This window comes from Prinia subflava (assembly GCF_021018805.1).
Source record: "Prinia subflava isolate CZ2003 ecotype Zambia chromosome W unlocalized genomic scaffold, Cam_Psub_1.2 scaffold_54_NEW, whole genome shotgun sequence".
NCBI lineage: Eukaryota > Metazoa > Chordata > Aves > Passeriformes > Cisticolidae > Prinia > Prinia subflava.
The window spans coordinates 352496-370210 of record NW_026960619.1 but is presented as its reverse complement, the minus strand read 5'-3'; the positions used below and the strand labels follow the sequence as shown (position 1 = coordinate 370210).

General features: G+C 42.9%; 1 protein-coding gene across 9 annotated transcripts in view; it reads left to right on the top strand.

The window, feature by feature from the left end:
* Nucleotides 1–17715, top strand: part of LOC134565281 (muscleblind-like protein 3) — a 124142-nt gene that overhangs the window by 4966 nt on the left and 101461 nt on the right. The window contains exon 1 of one of the 9 annotated variants that reach the window (XM_063424803.1): nucleotides 1464–4253. The exons of 7 other annotated variants lie outside the window; for them this stretch is intronic. The gene's annotated coding sequence lies outside the window, so the exon portion shown is untranslated. Of the gene's footprint in view, nucleotides 1–1463; nucleotides 4254–6306; nucleotides 6353–17715 lie in introns of those variants that run through there. One more of the 9 variants, XM_063424804.1, reaches the window with a different exon arrangement.

The following is a 17715-nucleotide window of genomic DNA, read 5'->3' as shown; positions in this document are numbered from 1 at the left end:
TGAGATATGAAGCTCTCTGCCCCAGGGAAAAGGAGACCTCTGTTCCATGAGATGAAGAAAATCCTTTGCGTTTGAAACCGTTCATTTTTAAAAATGATACCCCAAGAGCATCCATGACCCATATGCAGCTGGTGGGAAAGCTGCCAATGGGAGGGACTTGACAAAAGCAGGTTCCCGGGCGGCTGTTTTTTGTGAGAATTAAAACCCACAAGAAAACTGTTCTATGTTGTCAGTGGGAAAATTCCATGGCAGACTAAAAGAGACTTCTCTCTCTAAATGAACTGATGAAAGACTCTTTTATGGGTGATAAACTGACTAAGAGTTCCAGGTTTTGTCTCTTTATGTTGTTAGTGGGAAAGTGAACAGTTTGTGGGGAGGGGAAAGTATTTTGGAGGTTTCATTTTGATTCTCATTTTCTTCTTTTGGTGTTTGTTAATAAACCTATCTTTATACCTTTTATGTTTGAGCCTGCTTTGCTTTTCTCCTAATCATATTGAAATGGGGCGGAAAGAACTCCACAACTAATAATAGTTGTTAGAGCGGTATGTATATTAATCGATGTCGAGATGTGTGGGGAATAACTTCACCAAAGACACGCACGAACACCAGAGAGCTTGCCCCCCCTATTATTAGTAGTTGTGATAAAATGCCAGATAATAAGACTATCCATAAGAAAGCAGTTCAAATCAATATCTCAGCCTCTCCTACAAACCAACACCAAGAGATTTATAATCATTCAAAAGAATTAGACTGTTAGTATAATTTTACTTTAATACAAACTGTAAAAGTAATTTGTCTTTAGACCCATAGTATTATTAAGCTTTCATTCAAATTTAAAATAAATGCCGAAACTAAGCCTGTTACAACCTACACCAGTACTCAAATTCAAACCTAAGTTACACTGTTGCATCATATGGCAACAGTGACCATTGTGTCCAGGGAGGTACAGCCGCCAGCAGGGAAAACGGACGAGACAAGTCTCTTTGGTTAAGTACGAAGATCCATTTTATTTCTCCCAGGACTGGGGAGGGAAAGGAAAGCGAAGAAGACGAGGGTAGAGGAGCCTGGTCATGGGGATTTATCAGGTGTTGTAGGGGTGGAGTTTTAGGGTCTGGATCAGAGGAGGGTTTAACACGAGGAAAGTAGGATCAGATTCTAATGACCTTGAAACAGGAACACTCACAACTCCTCCATTTATAAATTGTTTGAAAGGTGTGTTGAATAACTCATAATAAGGGGATTCTCAGGAATATGACTTCATAGTTTACAAAACTAAAATGAACATTATTAAGCTGAATTAACAAGCAATGAAAAGGCATTTGAGACTTAATTACAGAGGATAGAGTAACAGAAATGATTATACTGAATTAAATGAATACATTTTCATTTAATGAGTTAATAGTTCAATCTCCTTTGGCTTTTGGTCTTCTTACCAGAAGGGATGCAGTTCTTTGGTCTCCTCTTGACAAGGGGCATAGTCCTTAGTGTTTGGTCTTGACTTTGGTACTGGTGTTGTGGTGTTACTCTGTTGGATTAGTGATGATGACTGTGAAGCAAAGAACAGTGAAAGCAGCAACGGTGGGGCCAGCAACAGCACGGCAGGGCTCAGCCCTCTCTCGGCTGACTAACCCCCCCACGCCTCTGCTGCTGCATGGGCCTGGGGTCAGCACCCCCGCCGGCTCACTGCCATGTGGGCCCGGGGTCAGCCCCTCTGCCAGCTTGCTGCCGTGCGGGCCCAGGGTCGGCCCCTCCGCAGGCTGGCTGCCATGCGGGCTTGGGGCGGGGCCAGCTGCAACAGCGTGGCTGGAAGGGGAGGAGGTAGGTGGGAGAGGAAGGGAAGACTTGGGACTGGAAGAGAAGGAGTTCGGTGGGAAAAAGGGGATCTCAAAAACCACGTGGTAAGCGCCATTTTTGGGAGGAGTGCCAGTCAGCGTGGCCACTGCTTTCCTGGGCAGGGAACGGGGAATATGGAAAGACATGGGGCAAAGGAGGACACAGGACGGCAGGAGGATGATAGCAGTCCCGCGTCACCTCTGGACGGGTTCTGACCTTTGTCCTGTCTTCAGGGAAAGGGGGATGGGATGGAGAGGGGCACGGGGTGACAGAGAGACGGTAGCAGCTCCAAGACATCCTGGCAGTTTTCACTTCTTGCCGCACTCTTAGGAACAAAGGGTAAGGAAAGATATGGGTAGCTTCACAGAAACTGAAGAACATGGAGGTTCACAGGCGGAAGGACCACTGATCTAGGGCACCGACACTCTGCATGCAAATCGTCCATAATTGTCCATAAGTAGCTGCTAGGGCTGTACCGTCCATAAGCTGCAGCAGCCGTGTCAGGAGAGTTGATAAGAGTCCCCAGCATGGTCCTTTTGCCGGCAGACTAGCTGCTTGTAGCTCTTAAAAACTCCCTCCCATGAAGAATGAAGAGACTTGTGATGATAGATGTTAGTCCATCGCTCAGTCCCAGTAAGCCAGTCCCCTTACTGGGAGTTTCCCTCCCTGTAAGCCTTTTACCTCCATGTAAGATGGGAGATGGGGGTCCCACAAGGTGTAGCAGTCTGTGGGAGGCTTATGGGGTGCCAGTTGTGCTGTCCTCACTGGTTGCCGTTATGGTTTTTGGACGGCATGGAATAACGACACTTAATGTAACTCAAGATAATACATCTCTAGCTTTCAGTTATATGTAAGCACAACTGTAAGTGCAATCAACCACTACCTTAATCATAAGAAAAAAAAGTAAAAGTGTCTTTCCAATTAAAGTCCAAAAAGCTATTTAAGGTAATACTAAAGACTTTAAAAGAAAATTCCAGTCCTAGTAGACCTTAGTAAATTTTACCTCTGATCCCACTGCCAACACGGCCACTGCCTTTGTACTTACTATACGCAATACCACAACCTATGTAATTCACCCCATCATCCCATTAAGATTAAACCATAGAAACATAGTACTCTATCCCATTAAACATAAATTATAAGCTCAAATAGTGAACAAAAAGTAGCAAACTGTAAATTTAAAATCTTACACTACTCAAGAGCAACATTTATATGAGAGTAACACAATTAATGCCCAAAACATATGTCTAGACGCTAAACAAAACCTCTACCATTTTAAAATTCACCCAAGTACTAACCAAAAGACTATAATTCTATACATTAGCCATAGTTGTATATACTTAAAAACTGCTTTTACATTTATAAAGAAAAATAAAAACAATGTATCCTTACCTACTAAAGATCATTCTAATTTTTATATCTACAATTTTAAGATTGTCAAGTGTAACTTTTCATATTTAGCACCAGTTGTATCCCACCAGTTGATCAAGTATAATTATACATCCTATCACATATTGTTACCCACGCTTATTAGAATGAACCTAACCCTAGTAAAGCAATTAATAAAACATAAAGATTTAATAAAAATTATAAAAGAAATTCAATAGAACAGAAAAAAACCCTTAATAACTGTCCAACATAATACAAAAAAAAAATAAAGTCCTACAAAAAGTAAAGCAAGATGCAAACCACAACTGGTGGGATACGCTCTTTAAATAGTCAGCAACAGCAACTAGTCTTAAACACCGTCACCTCATCATTATTTTACTAATATTAATTAGTATAAATTTAATAATATCTATTATAGTACTGATATAAAACTAAAAGATGTTAAAGCAAATAACAATTTTAACCTCATTATCTAAAACATAAGATATTGTTAAAAAAATTATCAAAATAGTCAGAGCTAAAAAAAAAACCCAGTAGTAGTAAAAAAATTACTAAGTCTATGGAAAAGAGGGGGGATGAGACAGAGGTTTGAAAACTCTAGCTGGTCTTTGTAGTAAACTTAAAAGCATACACTGTATTTTAGAATGTATTTTAAATACTGCTTTAGAACGTATTCTAAATTACATTTTAGAAGCCATTTAGTGAATATCGAGTGCTGTGTCTGTTACTCTTTACATATTTTAAGGCAGTAAAAGCATCTGGGGCCCCTCGGTGATAAGAAGGACTAACCTAAACACAGCAAGGTAACAAGTCTAAGAATGCAGATAAAGAGAAAAACACAGACTCTTAGCCGGCAGAGACTGATTCCTTGCCTTGAAAAAGTGCCAAAAGAGCCAAAGCACATGCAAAGGAGATAAGGGTGAAGAGTTCGCTGAGGAAGACTTCATTTCCTTCATCTTCTGGAGACCCTCAGAGACCACCACAACGAACCGAGCATGCCCAGAAGGGCGTGGAGTTAATTACCATATGAGGTGAGGATGGGCGGGGCCAGGGAATGAATATATATGAGGTGGATTGTGCAATGCCATGCATATGTAAGACCTCAGGGAATAATAGGGGGGGGCAAGCTCTCTGGTGTCCCTGCATGTCTTTGGAGAAATTATTATTCCCCACGCATCTCGACGTCAATTAAAATACATACCGCTCTAGCAACTATTATTAGTTGTGGAGTTCTTTCCGCCCCATTTCACTATCTCACAGCAGAAAAAGAGTAAATGATTCTGGTAGACACTCAAACCACTACACTAATTTTGAGAAACAGGAATTAGCAAACGTGAAACCACTACATGCCCACAGTAGGACACCCCTTTGTGCTGGTGGTGACAACTTGGCTTTGTCAGTGGAGTGAACCATTGCATGACTCAGATGTGTTGGGAAAGAGTATGGAGCATTCATAGGAGCAGGCTTTTTGGATCATGAACATACTAGACGTCATGTGTGGAAACTGAGTACTAGAAACACGAGGCTGCTCATTGAGAGGGAGGCTGAGCACTGAAAAGCACAGTTTGCTTAGATCTCGATATCCAAAGGCAGTCAGGAGTGATGGCTTTCTTGGTGTGCTTTGAAAACAGTGTAAACATTCAACCAAAGAACTGTCATGTCAGATAGACATGGCATCTTGCATTTCCATTGCCCAGGTCCAGCCTCCTAGCAGCCATCAGGGAAAATGTGAGAAAAATCTTTTGCAAAATGCTAGAAAATCTTGGTTGGGGAGCGACTACAGCTTGGAAGCAGGGAAGAGAGGATGTCTTTACTGAACAGTGTGTGTTTTCTCTTAAAATCCCTTAAAAGCTCTGAAGCTCAAGCTTGCTTGATAGTCTGTATTTGCCATATGTAATATTTCAGTGAGAAGTTTCAATTCAGTGTGTCTGAGTTGATGCAGGAGTTCCTTTTTAGATGATAGGGATCCACTTACTCATGTGTAATGTACTGGTTTGCTTTTTAGACTGTTTTTTGGAGGAGGGGATTGTGAGCTTCTTTTCAATTGGTGTAGTCCAGACCTCTGGGCAATGCATGCATCCATCTCTTGGGCAATGCTCAGTTTCTAATTTGTCATATGATTTAAGCACAGACTTGTCTCTTTTGCTGAAATTCAGTTTTTAAGCTGGAGCATTTATAATAAAACATTTCATAATTCTCTGTTCACCTCTAATGCAACACCACAGGTTCCCCAGACTTTCTGTCTGTGTCTGCTGCTGAAATGGAATTCCTTATTGTGCCCCCTAAGTATAGAAATTGTATAAATGGATCCTTTGAGTTTGTTTTCTCCAGATTTCCATGTGTGCAAATTGCTGCCCCTGGATAGATGATTTATCTGAATTTGTGCTTGTGATGCTTTTGCAGTTGGCCACCTCTTGCCTGCTAAGCTGTGCAGTGTGTTGTTCTTTTGAAAGGTGTGTATCCTCCCCTTTTTCCATGCCATCTTCAAGGAAGGATTGTCTACCCAGAGCGATGTTATCATCTCCCATTTTAAATAGTGTCAGCAGATATTTGTTTTTCCCCTTCTCTCATTCTGATGTTAAGTACTCACCATGGGAATGAGTTGTCTTGTATTATTCACATGGAGCAAATCTGTGGATTGGCCTGCAAATTATAAGGCCCTGCTGAGTGAGGATGAGAGCCTTGGGAGCCCAAGTTTGCCAGGATCTGTTTGCCTGGGGTTTTTTTTGTAAAAGCATGTAGGCCGATAGCAAGCTGAAAAAGCGGTGGCCTTCTTAGCCAGGTATTTTATGTCTGAGGGCTTCTGAATGCATAAAATCAGAGAGAATGTGTCTGTGTAATCCAATCTGCTCTTGAAAGCCTTGTGGAGGGCTGCATGCTGCAGACAGAAGCTGTGTCAATAAGAACTCTATTCACCCTCGGAAAACAGCCTCATGATCGAGCTTGATTGGCAGGCTTCCTAAGGGAGGGCCTTTTTTTTGGAAAGCTCTGATTATTTGGCGGTACTTCTGACTGCCTTTTCAGACTCACACTTATTGTTCTTTCCACTGCGTGATAAACTTGGATATTTTTGCTGGGAGCTTGCTGGGGCAGAGGGAGGATTTCATGTAGCACTGTAACAGGAGTGTGGGTGAGTTTTCTTCCTTGCAAGTGCAGCTCCTCTGCCAAAGCTGTATTTAGGAGCATGAAGGTGAGGGATTTAAAAGAATATGAGGTAGAACTGGAGGTCGCTGTGTGCAGAAGAGTGTACCATACCCTTGTGCATGCTCAGGGTACTGTCTTGCAGAACAGTGCCACAAAACACTCATCCTTGTAAAAGTCTTGGATGGTAATGCACAAAATGTGTGGTTGTGCATGCTTATGTGCTTTTTTCCCCCTTGGTTCTGCAGATGTCTGTTGTGAAAAATGCATATTATATGGCTCTACGCAGATATTTACTATATGTATTATGCTAGGTTGGAAAGTTATGCTGTATTAACATTTCAATAATATAGTAAATGTAGTAGTGTAATTAAAATCAAGCTTTAGTGGTTAAAATAGAAACTATGTGTGTGAGATATTCTTTTTTTTGGCTCAAGAAAAGGAGAAGATAATCAAGAAATTCTTTGCACAGAGATAACAATTACAGAGACCCCTAAATTTTCCAGTGGAGAAGAATTTATGGCTCTCCTTATCAACAGAAACGAACTTTTTCAAGCCTGACTTAGACTCAAAGGCACCTAGGGATTAACAGAAAGTTTTTGACAAATACCAGGCGAATTTCTTGTTTTAAATAAAATATGCATAATCATGAGGTTACTCCTCTTAAGGAGTAAATTCTCTTTTAATGGGGTCCTTTTCCTGGCTCACTTTGGTCCAGGAAGAGGTACCCAGCCCGGGCTGTAATTCTTTGCTGTTATTGTCTCATTAATTGTCCTAACTCTAATTGTTTAACCTTTATTACTATATTTGTATTATTATTTTTATAACCATTTTATCTTTATTAAACTTTTATAAATTCCAAAAAACAAACGCTTGGCGTTTATTACATCTGTGTTATCCAGAAGTGTTGTTGGATGAAATTCTGCTTTTGGTAATGCTGCCATAAATCTGCTGTGAAGGCAGTGTCGTACTAATGGCTGTAATTTGCTGGTTGCTATTATATATTAAAAAAAAATTAAAAATCATGCAAGGCAAAAATTCTGCTTTATGAAGTATTCTACACCTGGCATGTAATCTTTTAAAATCTTTTAGGAAAAATCTGCTTGAGCTGATAAAAATGGTACTTATGAGATTTGCTGAAAGCAGAATTTTAGTCAGAATACCAGGTTCTGAGCTGCTGTTCAGTGTGTAGCAATTGTGTAAATGACATTTTCTGCTGCATTACGTGTGTGATATTCAGCATTTGCTCTGCTGAGGTCTTAAATCCATTCTCTTTGGCACTGAGTTACTGGCTTTAGCAAAAGAGATAATGGACTTTCAGTTTTGCATGTTTCATTTTTTTTCCAAGTCCTTTGGTCTGTCTTTTTTTAAAGCTTCATGTCCTTCATCAAGTGATGATTTGAAAATTAGCTCATCTGTGTGTCTTCTGTATGTCTTTCTGGGTTATTCCTGTAGCTGCAAATGAAAGCTTTAAAATATAATTAGTATGTAATATGCACAAGCTAAAAAAAAAAAAGCAACGTTATTATTTAAGAGAAATGCAATTATGTTTTGAGCCAACTGAGGCTTGACTTAATTTCTCAGGGTTTGCTGGGGATGATGTAGTAAAACCAAAATTAACTCCTGAAATATGCCTGTCCTGAGTCAGGAATTTGGCTGGTGAAAATGTAGAACCACTGAAAGAAGGGGAATCTCCTTTTAAGGGAGCCTGTCCCTGTGCAGTTTGCAAATGGATGCAGAATTTGGGGTGATTCCTGCAGTTCCATTTTCCTAGCTCTTCCCAGCTGAATCCTCTTCAATAAAGGCCTGATCTTGCCTACAACAGCTTTAAAGACAAACTGTTTTAGGTGGGAGTGGCCCCTGAGCAAACAGCGTGCCAACTGTGGCAGCCATGGACAGGGTAAGGATGGGCAGGAAACACTGGCTGCTGCTCCTCTTAGTGTGGGGAGGTCACAGCTGGGTGATTTGTTTTTAATTCCTGTTCCAAATCTGTTTGGGTCAAAAGTAGCGGTGTTTTTCCATATTAAGATGTTTGGCTTCATTCTGCTAGGCAGCAATAAATTTCACACCGTGCCAACATGTTTCTTATATTTCAGACACACTTCATTGCTGCCTTTGACTTTTAGTTTGGATGGTGAAACCTTTATTAGCACTTTGTTGCACGACCTGCTTTTCAATGCTTTTCAAGGAAAACAGAAACCTTTTTTTTTTCTCCTTTCCTACTGTTTTGGAAAGAGCCTTTGAAATATCTCACAGGTCTGTAGCTGAGCAGAGGGAGGGAGCTGGCAGGTCTGTCTGCCATGCCTGACTCCTCAGCAGGCTCACAGGGAGATGGGGACACCTCAGCCTGCTTCTCTGCTCCTGGAGTTAATTGGATGCTGGGACTTAATTCATTGGTGCTTGTGAAGCGTTTGGTAATGTTTTGGTGGAAGATTCCGGGACTGTGTGGTGGTGAGGTGTGGTTGCATAATGCAGGGCTGTGATGCTGGGAGGAGCCTGTGTGGGTTAATGGACCAGTTGTTAAAGGGGTCGTAAAGGCTGGAATGGTGAGCTGTAAAACATCCCCATGTCATTGATGGGGAATCCTGCTCGGTAAAGGACAAGCTCTGAGCCATGGCCAACTGCCGGGCTGCTGCTGGGAGTTGTTCTCCAGAGCACCGGCTTAGTCCACAGCATGCAAAATGTTACCGCAGGCCATAGGGTGCAAAACTGATGGAGAAGAGAGGATCAGGCTCTTTGGGCTCTTCCCTGGTTGGGCAGCAGTGATGTTTGGGTTTCTCTCCCCAAAATCTGGTCAAAACTCCTAATCAATGCTGATCACTATTAAGTTGCTCAGTTGTAGGATCTCCTACTCTGCAGCCAGCAAGTCAGGATGGATAAATCTTTTTATGGCCATACCAGGTATTAGTGAGCTCTTTTCAAATATAGTCTGAACATTTTTATATAAATAGTAATAAGCAGTGCTGGCCCAGGGGGCTTGTATTGCATTTCAGATACATTGGGAAGTGAAAAACCATCAGCAGGTGGTGTTTTTCCAACTTGTTTACTGGGCAAGGATGTGTACAAAGAGGTGTAGGCTCTAACGACCAATCATATGAATTGTACCGAAGTACTGTATAAAAGGAGAACTTGGAAAATAAAGATTGCTCTCATTTTTGCTCTACGCTGAGAGTCATGTCGTTACTCCCATGCCGTCCGTACTCAGTAGCGACAATCTCCACCTTGCGTTTGCACTTGACTCCTGGATCCACAAACATAGGCCTCCATTCTGTGTACTCTGCTTGTTCCTCAAACCAAGTCCATCACTGACGAATTTGGCTTGACTAATTACTCAGTGAAGCACTTGGTGTCACAACCTCAGTGCCCTTCGTTAAGCAGAGCCTCGGTAATGAGCTAACTTTGGCGGTGTCCCAAGTGCCTAGGCGTGGTCTGGCTAATGAAGCAGCACCTTTCACATGGTGCTTGAGGAAGCTGCACTTCAGGTCATGTAAATAAGGAAACCAGAGTGGGCTGCTCTCCTGCAGGATGAACAGTGAGCCCCTTCCCTCCTGCATCTCCGCAGTGAGGTGACACCTCCCCTGTTGCCTCTGGGTGCAACCAGCCTCTCCCCTTTGCTCAGAAATGCAGGCAGGTTATCCCCACTCCTTGCCATGCCTGCACTGCACCCTCCCTTGGACCAGTCTGCCCAGGGCACCTCTCTTGGGTGGCTCTCTCACAGGATTGACCACCTTCATCATGATTTTGAGGGTCTGCTGAGCAGTGGGTTGAGTAGCTGTGATCCATGTTTCTTCTGAGACTGTGGAGATGAATATGGCATGTAGGGCGGATTCTGCATGAGGTTTTATGAACCTTGCTGAAGGGAAAGACTTGCTGGGTTGGGGACTTTCCAGCTCTGGTGACTGTGTTGTAATATGACTCATTCAGTAGCTGATGATCAGGTACCAAGGTTGGAATGAGGATGCTGCTACCAAGCGCCAAATTCATTCTGTGCCCTGTGTTAGGTGGAAGGTTATCCTTCTGACAAGACCTTGAGATCTATTAATAAGGTACAGGGAAGCTTCTCATGTGTTTAATAACAGATTTATTTATTTTCTGTACAGTGCCACCCATCTTGTTTTTCTAGAGATACCCGGATTTCTAAATTCGGCCCAGGTGTAGAGACTGTCGTAGATGCCCCTAGTTGGGTGATGCCACCATTTTGCATGCCAGCTTACATGATAAACTTTTCCCCTAGGTCTTGAAACATCTTATGGAGAATGTGTGTATTCGGGACAAGATGTGGAAATCTTTTCTTGGCTTCATGGATGCCATGAGAAGCTAAGCCTGCTCCTTCATGCACTTCATGTGTTTTTTGGCACTGAAAGATGTGTTCTCTTTCCTCACTGCTGCTGTCCTCTTTCCTCTGCTTTGTCAGTCTCATGAACACTTGTCCTGGCTGAGGGAAAGGGCAGGAATGATGCCTGGGCCAATGCAGCCTGTGCTTGGGTCAGCTGGAAAAGGTCGTGAAAGCAGAGCTGGAGGATGCCCAGTGCTGCCGGAGAGCATCTGCATGGGTGAGGCTGAGTCAGTCTCTGGTGGCCTTTCACAAGGTGCTGGGGTTTTTTGGTTCAGTAAAACACTCTCATAATCATGTACTGATTTAATTAGAAAAATGCTTAGAGCATCCATTGCATAAGGCCGTGAGCTAAGGCAGGTGCCTTTTAGCAGGAGTACTTCCCTTTTTGAAACAAAAGGACTGGACAGTTGAGTTGGACTGATCCCATGCAGCGGCAATTCACCACACACTACATTTCAGACAACTGCCCACTAATTCTGGTTTTGTAGGTGTGGGGATGTGTTGGCTTGACTTCCCAATGTAGGGACCAGGAGAGCAAGTGGGGAATGCCATAGTCCAGCCAAGCATGCCAGATTTGGGACTGACTGGCAGTGATTTGCAGGTTTTTGACATTAATGCCTTGGGAAGGCTGACCTGGAACAGAGACTGAACAGAGCTAGATAATAAAGTAGATATTTATTGAAAGGCCTTTAAGGGTACACCTTGGGCAGCACAAGAGCCTGACCAGGGCTACACCCAAGGTAGACTTAAAATGGTCACAAAATGGACAACTGGTCATGAGGTCTTACACTTTTGGTCCATTTGCATATTGGGGTTTAATTGTCCAATTACAGCTTTGGGTTGTGAAGTATCATCCTTCTTGTTTTCCTTCTTCAGTCCACCATTGTTTATGCTTTTGGGCCTGAAACTTGTTGTCCTTGGTCTTCATCAGAAAAGGGATTTGTTTTGTCTACCTACTCTGCGAAGAGAGCTTACTAACACTTAATATGAGGCTCAGAACTACATCCCTAGGCAGCACAGAATCTGAAAAGCATGAAAGCTAAAACTTAAGGCATCAACATGAAGTTCCCTTTCTCTCAGTAAAATGTAGATTCAAACACTTGTGAGATGCTTTTTAAGCTCAATCATTCGGGATGTTCAGCAGCAAACACGTGACTGGTGACTTGCTTGTCTGATGGCTTTCTGTTGAGCATCCTTCGATATTTCTCTGTCATGATGACTGGGGAGAGGGATTTTACAGTTTAACTGAAACTTTAATTTCAAAAGGAGTTTTTTCTCATGAAAATAAATCTATTTGGCTTTGCTGCTGTTACTGTGCTCCATCTTCAGTTTGCTGATGCTGGCTGTAAAACCATTACATTCCTAGTGGAGTGGTGCAGATTAGTGTCTTCAATTTCAATGTGAATGTTAGTGAGGAGCGACTCAAATTTAAAATCAAGTTTTGGTCACCAGCAACAGACACTTTTTTGTTGGTCCCATGTGCCTGTGACACATGCTGGTGTTTAGGTGTGTTCCACGCTGGCGAGTGTCAGCTTCCTCTCCCTGACAGAGCCCAGGGCTAAACACCACTTGTTCTGCCTGCAGGAGTGACACTACTACAGCACAAGTGAGACTCTCCCCTTGCCTGTTGATAGGCAAAGAACCCGTTAGGATTGCAGAAACTTCTTCAGAGATTTATGCAGCAATTGTAAGCATCCTATCTTCCTAATTTTTTTATGTTAAACTAATGTTCAAATCCTTTTTTTTAAAGACTCCTAATACAACAAAACTGTCGAGGGGGAGAAGTCCACTGTGGTGATTATTGTTCAAATAAAATTTGTGATAGGCAGAAAGGAAGGCTGACTACAAATGGGAGTGATTCTATGAGGAAGGTAAAAAACCTTAATATTCTGAATGATAGAAGAATGAATTTAAATTCATTTAATGTCAGTAATCTTTGTATTATTAACCATAATCTGCTTCTGAGAAGCATACAGACGTGGCTTCTTTTTTTTCCCAGCTCTCTGTAGAACTGCATTATTAGAACAGAATGTTTCTCCTGGCCTCGTGCCTTTAGACTATGAGCTCCCAAGGGCACACATTTTTCTTCTGTAGTTTTGGACAGGATCTGCAGGTAGTGAAAGCTGCCACAAATACGTAACAAATCTAGGAGTGTGTTACCATAGTCCCAGATCATTTAGCAAGAGATTAATCCTGCATGATGCTTACAGGAGAATGAAACAAGGGCTGCAATCTGATATCCTTTCGTGATTGGTTTTAGGATGGTCTTGAACCTGTGTGTTGCTGTGGGAAGACAGATATAGTGCTAAAGGCAATCTTGCCTCCGGTATATTGCAGCTGTGTTAATTACCAAAGAGTGGGAACAGCCTTGCCCTCACAGCTATGGGTGTGATAAAAGAGTGAGTTAGTGGGTAGAGAGTTAGTTGGCGTCTGCTGGCTGTGTTGTGAGGTGGAAGGGACAGGTGGTCATGCCAAGGACAGACAGTTAGGTGGCTGTGCTAGGGACAGGAATTAGCGAGCTGGAACTGCAGAAGGAGAGAGAGCCAGACCTGTGTGGAGCTGCCCATGGGAGACTACATAGAAAAGGTATGAAAGACCTCTAGGTAGCACAGTGCTGATGCTTGAAGCCTTCTGAAGTTTTTATTGAAGCACTCTGAGTGCATGGTCATCTCAACTATGACATGTTGCCAAAGAGATTCTCAGCAGGGTGATCTTAGGAGGAAACTGAGAGTGCAAGAGGATGTGGGCTGCTGTAGTTTTGGATGCACAACTTTCTGGATGGTTTACCAGAGGGGAGGTACAAATGCAATGGTGTCAATGAATTTGATGTAATATTGTTAGCTGGATTGTGGAGGTGAGGGGGCAAGACCGGCTCTAGGATTGCTGTTTGGAGCTTTCAACAGGGGGAAAGAGTGCCGTGGCACATCAGAATCTTCGGGTGGGAGATTATCATGATCAACCTCACACATTTCTCTCTTCTGAGGGAGAGAGCTGGTGTACACGAACTTGGGTTTCTGTAGGAATGTGATATTGCTCATCCTGGAGATCCAGGCAACCAAAATGAAAGAGAATTAAAGCATGAGATCTGCTTTCTTATGACCTGAATCCCCTAATCACAGCCCCATGTAAGTGAAGGTCTTAGGCTGGGTTGAGTAGAGGGCATCTCTCTTCAACAAAATGTATATCTGCCCTCCATGTTGCAGAATTGGAGCTTACTCCTGATGAAATACAGCTGTAAGAACCTTAAACTAGACCTGCTATTTGTGGCATTGCTTCCCCTGTGGTAGGTACATAGTGAAGGTGTGGTGAAGTGAGGTGTGTGCTACCTGAGCTCCCTGTCCTCAGGACACCTATCCTGGGTGCCAGGAAGTGTATCCTGGTGAGTCCATGCCTTTTGGGACTGGTCCTTCATTTGATGGCTTGGATTAAAGCTTTAATTGTACTTAAGTGTTGTGATGCTACTTACTTACTGGGAAGTAACACTGAGGCAGTTCATGCAACAGTGTGGCCACTTTCGCTGACCCTGTAATTTCCTTTTGACTGTGGCTGTTTCTCCTAGGGTATCCCACTAATGCCAAGCCCTTGGTAATCCCGTGCTTTTCAGCATGGTGTTCAGTTTATTCTGGGTTGTAAGACTGCAGCCAGTGATGTAAGACTTGCTGTTTTTTTTCATGTATGTAGCTAAACTGGAAAATCAATTTTTAAAAAAGGAAAGGAATTTATTCTGTTTTGAGTGGTGGCAGCAAAGAAAGATAAAAAATTGTCAGCGTATTTTTGGCATGTAGGTGAAGGGAAGAGCATATTTTTATGGAAAGATATGTAATTTGTTTATTAGATGAGAGGTAGAGATGTTTCAGCTGAGGGATGGAGGAAAAAAGAAAACGGAAAAACAAGGAGGGAAGAAGTCTAATGCTCTTTGTGTTTTGTAAAGAAATGCTTCAGCTTTTCTTTTGAAGCTGTCTGGAAATTCAGGTTAGTCACTGTAAAGCTTGAATAAATAATTTCTCTGAAAAGCACTGCCTAGATTGCACATGTAGCAGGTAGAAATATTAAAATATTTCATAAAAGGACTTTAAAAGCAGCTTTGGCTCAAATCTGTGGTACTGTAAACTGAGGGAGAACCTCTGATTTTTCTGTTACTTGAGGATCTGGCTTTTGGTTTTAATCCCTTTTTTTTTCCCTCCCCTCCTCCCATGATATGAAAGGTGTGTTTGTATGGAGGATTTCTTGTAGCATGTATTCAAGGACTATTTCAGAGCTCAGACAATTTGATCCGAAGGCTCTTCCTAGCCTTGGAGTCTTGCTTTTACAGCTCCTGTGAATTGGGAGACTATTGGTTCAGAATTGTATCAGATAGAGATAATTGGAGTTTCAAACATTGCCCACAACCACTTAACAAAGCACTGTGCAAATGTTTTTGAGAGCTAACAAAAACCTGTGTTGTTACCTGAAGGTTGAATCCACAGCTAGCTGCCTTCTTGGAATAAGCAGATAATTCCCACTGCTGCTATTGATGTGTGACTGGGATTGAGGTTTTTGGGTCACAAGGTGAAGTGCAGGAGCTAGATCCTGCTCAGTGTTGGATACCTTGTTTGTATGGTATGTTTGGGCAAGATCGGACAAGCTGTTGTCCATCCATCTCTAGCCTGTGCCTCCTGCATATTGGCCACATGGGGTGGAGACAGCAGGGACCAGGCCACATATGTAGCAAAATAGAGGAGCCAGCTTGCTCTTTGACTATACCATTGCAGCAGGTCACTGAGCTGTGCCTGGTAAGGTGCTGTCAGGGGGTGATGTGGTATCTAGTTGAAGTCCTTTGTGGTGTTTAATTGGTGTCCTGGCTTGTGTTTCTGACAAAGGATGAAGAAGTGCTCAAGGCCAAGTTGGATAGGGCTTTGAGTAACCTGTTTTAGTGGAAGATATTCCTGCCCATGACAGAGGCATTGGAAATAAATGATTTTTAAGGTTGATTTCATCTCCATTCTAACCTTTAGATGAGGCTGGATATACCAAACTTGGCTATAGTTTCAGTGAGGCCAGAGTTGCTTCTGAGGAAACTTTAAGGACTGTTGCTTTAAGGTTCATGTCCTGTTGGGTGAGCTCTAGGGTAAGGATTCAGCTTTCAGAAAGTACTGTGTGTTTTGTTTGCTTTTTTGGTTTTGAACATGTGTGGGTTTTAAGAACTATCAGTTTTGAGAGAGCCTCCTGTCAATAATTGTTGGTGTTTGTGTAGAGTGATCAAAAGAGTCTCTGCAGGCTGAAGGGGAGACTGTGCATAGAAAGGCCCACATTGGAGTCGCTGTGTGTTTGCTGTGCCCTTAAGGTATAGGATTAAGCTTGCAGAAAAGGAATGAGGTCAGGTCTAGACCAAGAGGTGGACTCTGGAATCCAGCCAAAAGTGTAAGATTTTTCCTGTAACAGCATCCTAGATGTGGCAGTTGTGTTGACTTAGCCAAGATGAGGCTGACATCTGTAGGTTAGGCCTGATTAAAAGGGAAGGAGGGTGGAGAATAGCTCTGCAGAGTAAAGAGGATTTAAAGATAACAGTGGGAGGAGATGTGTGGCTCTTACTTGCAGATTTTGGGTTGGCCTTGGGAATCTTGCTGTGCCTGGGAGCAGGGATCTCCTGGTCCCTGAGTTCTCTGTGAACCCCAGGATAGTGTGGCTGCTGCTCCACTTCATGGGTGTCTTCTGACTGATCCCTTCCCCCTGAGTCTTTTTTGGATAGAAATCTGATTTAAGCTTTCTTCTTCAGCTGTTCAAGGGTCACCTCCCATACAAACCTTTGGCTTGGTGTAAAACCCCTACTGTGATGACAACAACCACCCCTCACTTTGTTGTGTTGGAGGGTTAAGTGTCTGGGTCTCCTGCTTGGTGCAGATGAAAGGTGCTGTATTGCTGAGCTGTATGCTGGAGCATTATGGGCTGGAAGCTGCTTCAGAAAGTGTTTCTGTGCTCCTTTTTGCCTCCATTGTGTCTTCCTGCCCAAATTCAGATGTGCTGGTGGCTGAGGATGTTGGAGGCTGTCTCTTTTTTAGGGAGAAGGAAAGAGGAGGGTGATGGCGCTTCAGAAGCAGTAGCCCCATACTTTGGTAGAACAGCATATTGTGCCTGAAATTATGCTTCATGATTATTAGCTGCTGCTTACACATTAGGTATGTTGCTCTCAGAAGTGCTCTGACACCATGGATCTCTGTCCTTTGGGGTGGGTGAGGTGACACTACAAACAGTAGTATGAAGGAACATGCCACCTCCAGGGTCAGGAATGTAATTTATCTGTACTTCTTGCCTGGAGACCTTCAGGAGCTGGTCTAGCTGTTTTGATTTTTTCCACAATGATTCCTTTCAGCCTTTCAGGAAAAAATGGCTGATTTGATTAGATGAACACTTCTGTGGTATAAATCAGAAAGGAAGAGGGTGCTTAGCTTCTTCCTGAAGCAGGAGTTTTAGTTTCCAAATGAAAACCTTTCTTAGCATTGTTGTAATTTAGATTTTAGGGGTGACCCCGGGGAGGGTTCCCCGGGTCCTAGGGTCGTGGGTGTTTGTGTGTAGGCAGGCAAAGAGACTTTGGATGGCTGGTGAGGTGCTGATGAGATGAGGGTTTATTTGGAGTCTTACTCTGGGAAGGCAACATGGTCACTGAGGGAGAGAGAGAAGGAGAGCTTCTGGAGACCTCCCGGGCAAAGAGGACGAGCCCTCTCCGTTTGCACTTTTAACAGAGAAGTTCAAAGTGAGCGCAGTAAGATTTTTCAGCTAATAGGGTTACAGACACATGATACTGCAGGGAGGTTACAGACTTGGGATAAACCATACATTTTCTAGGGGTGAGCTAGAGCATACCATTTCTATAAAATGCAATTCTACAAGCATGATAAAAATAGATAATTACTTTATGGGGAAAGTACTTGCTTCCCTCATGGCTCTGCTGGGCAGCCTTCAGCCAGGAAGAAGTGGGGAAGTTACCCTCAGCTCCCTTGGACCACAACCAGTCTTAGTGGTTTTCCAGTGAAGTAACT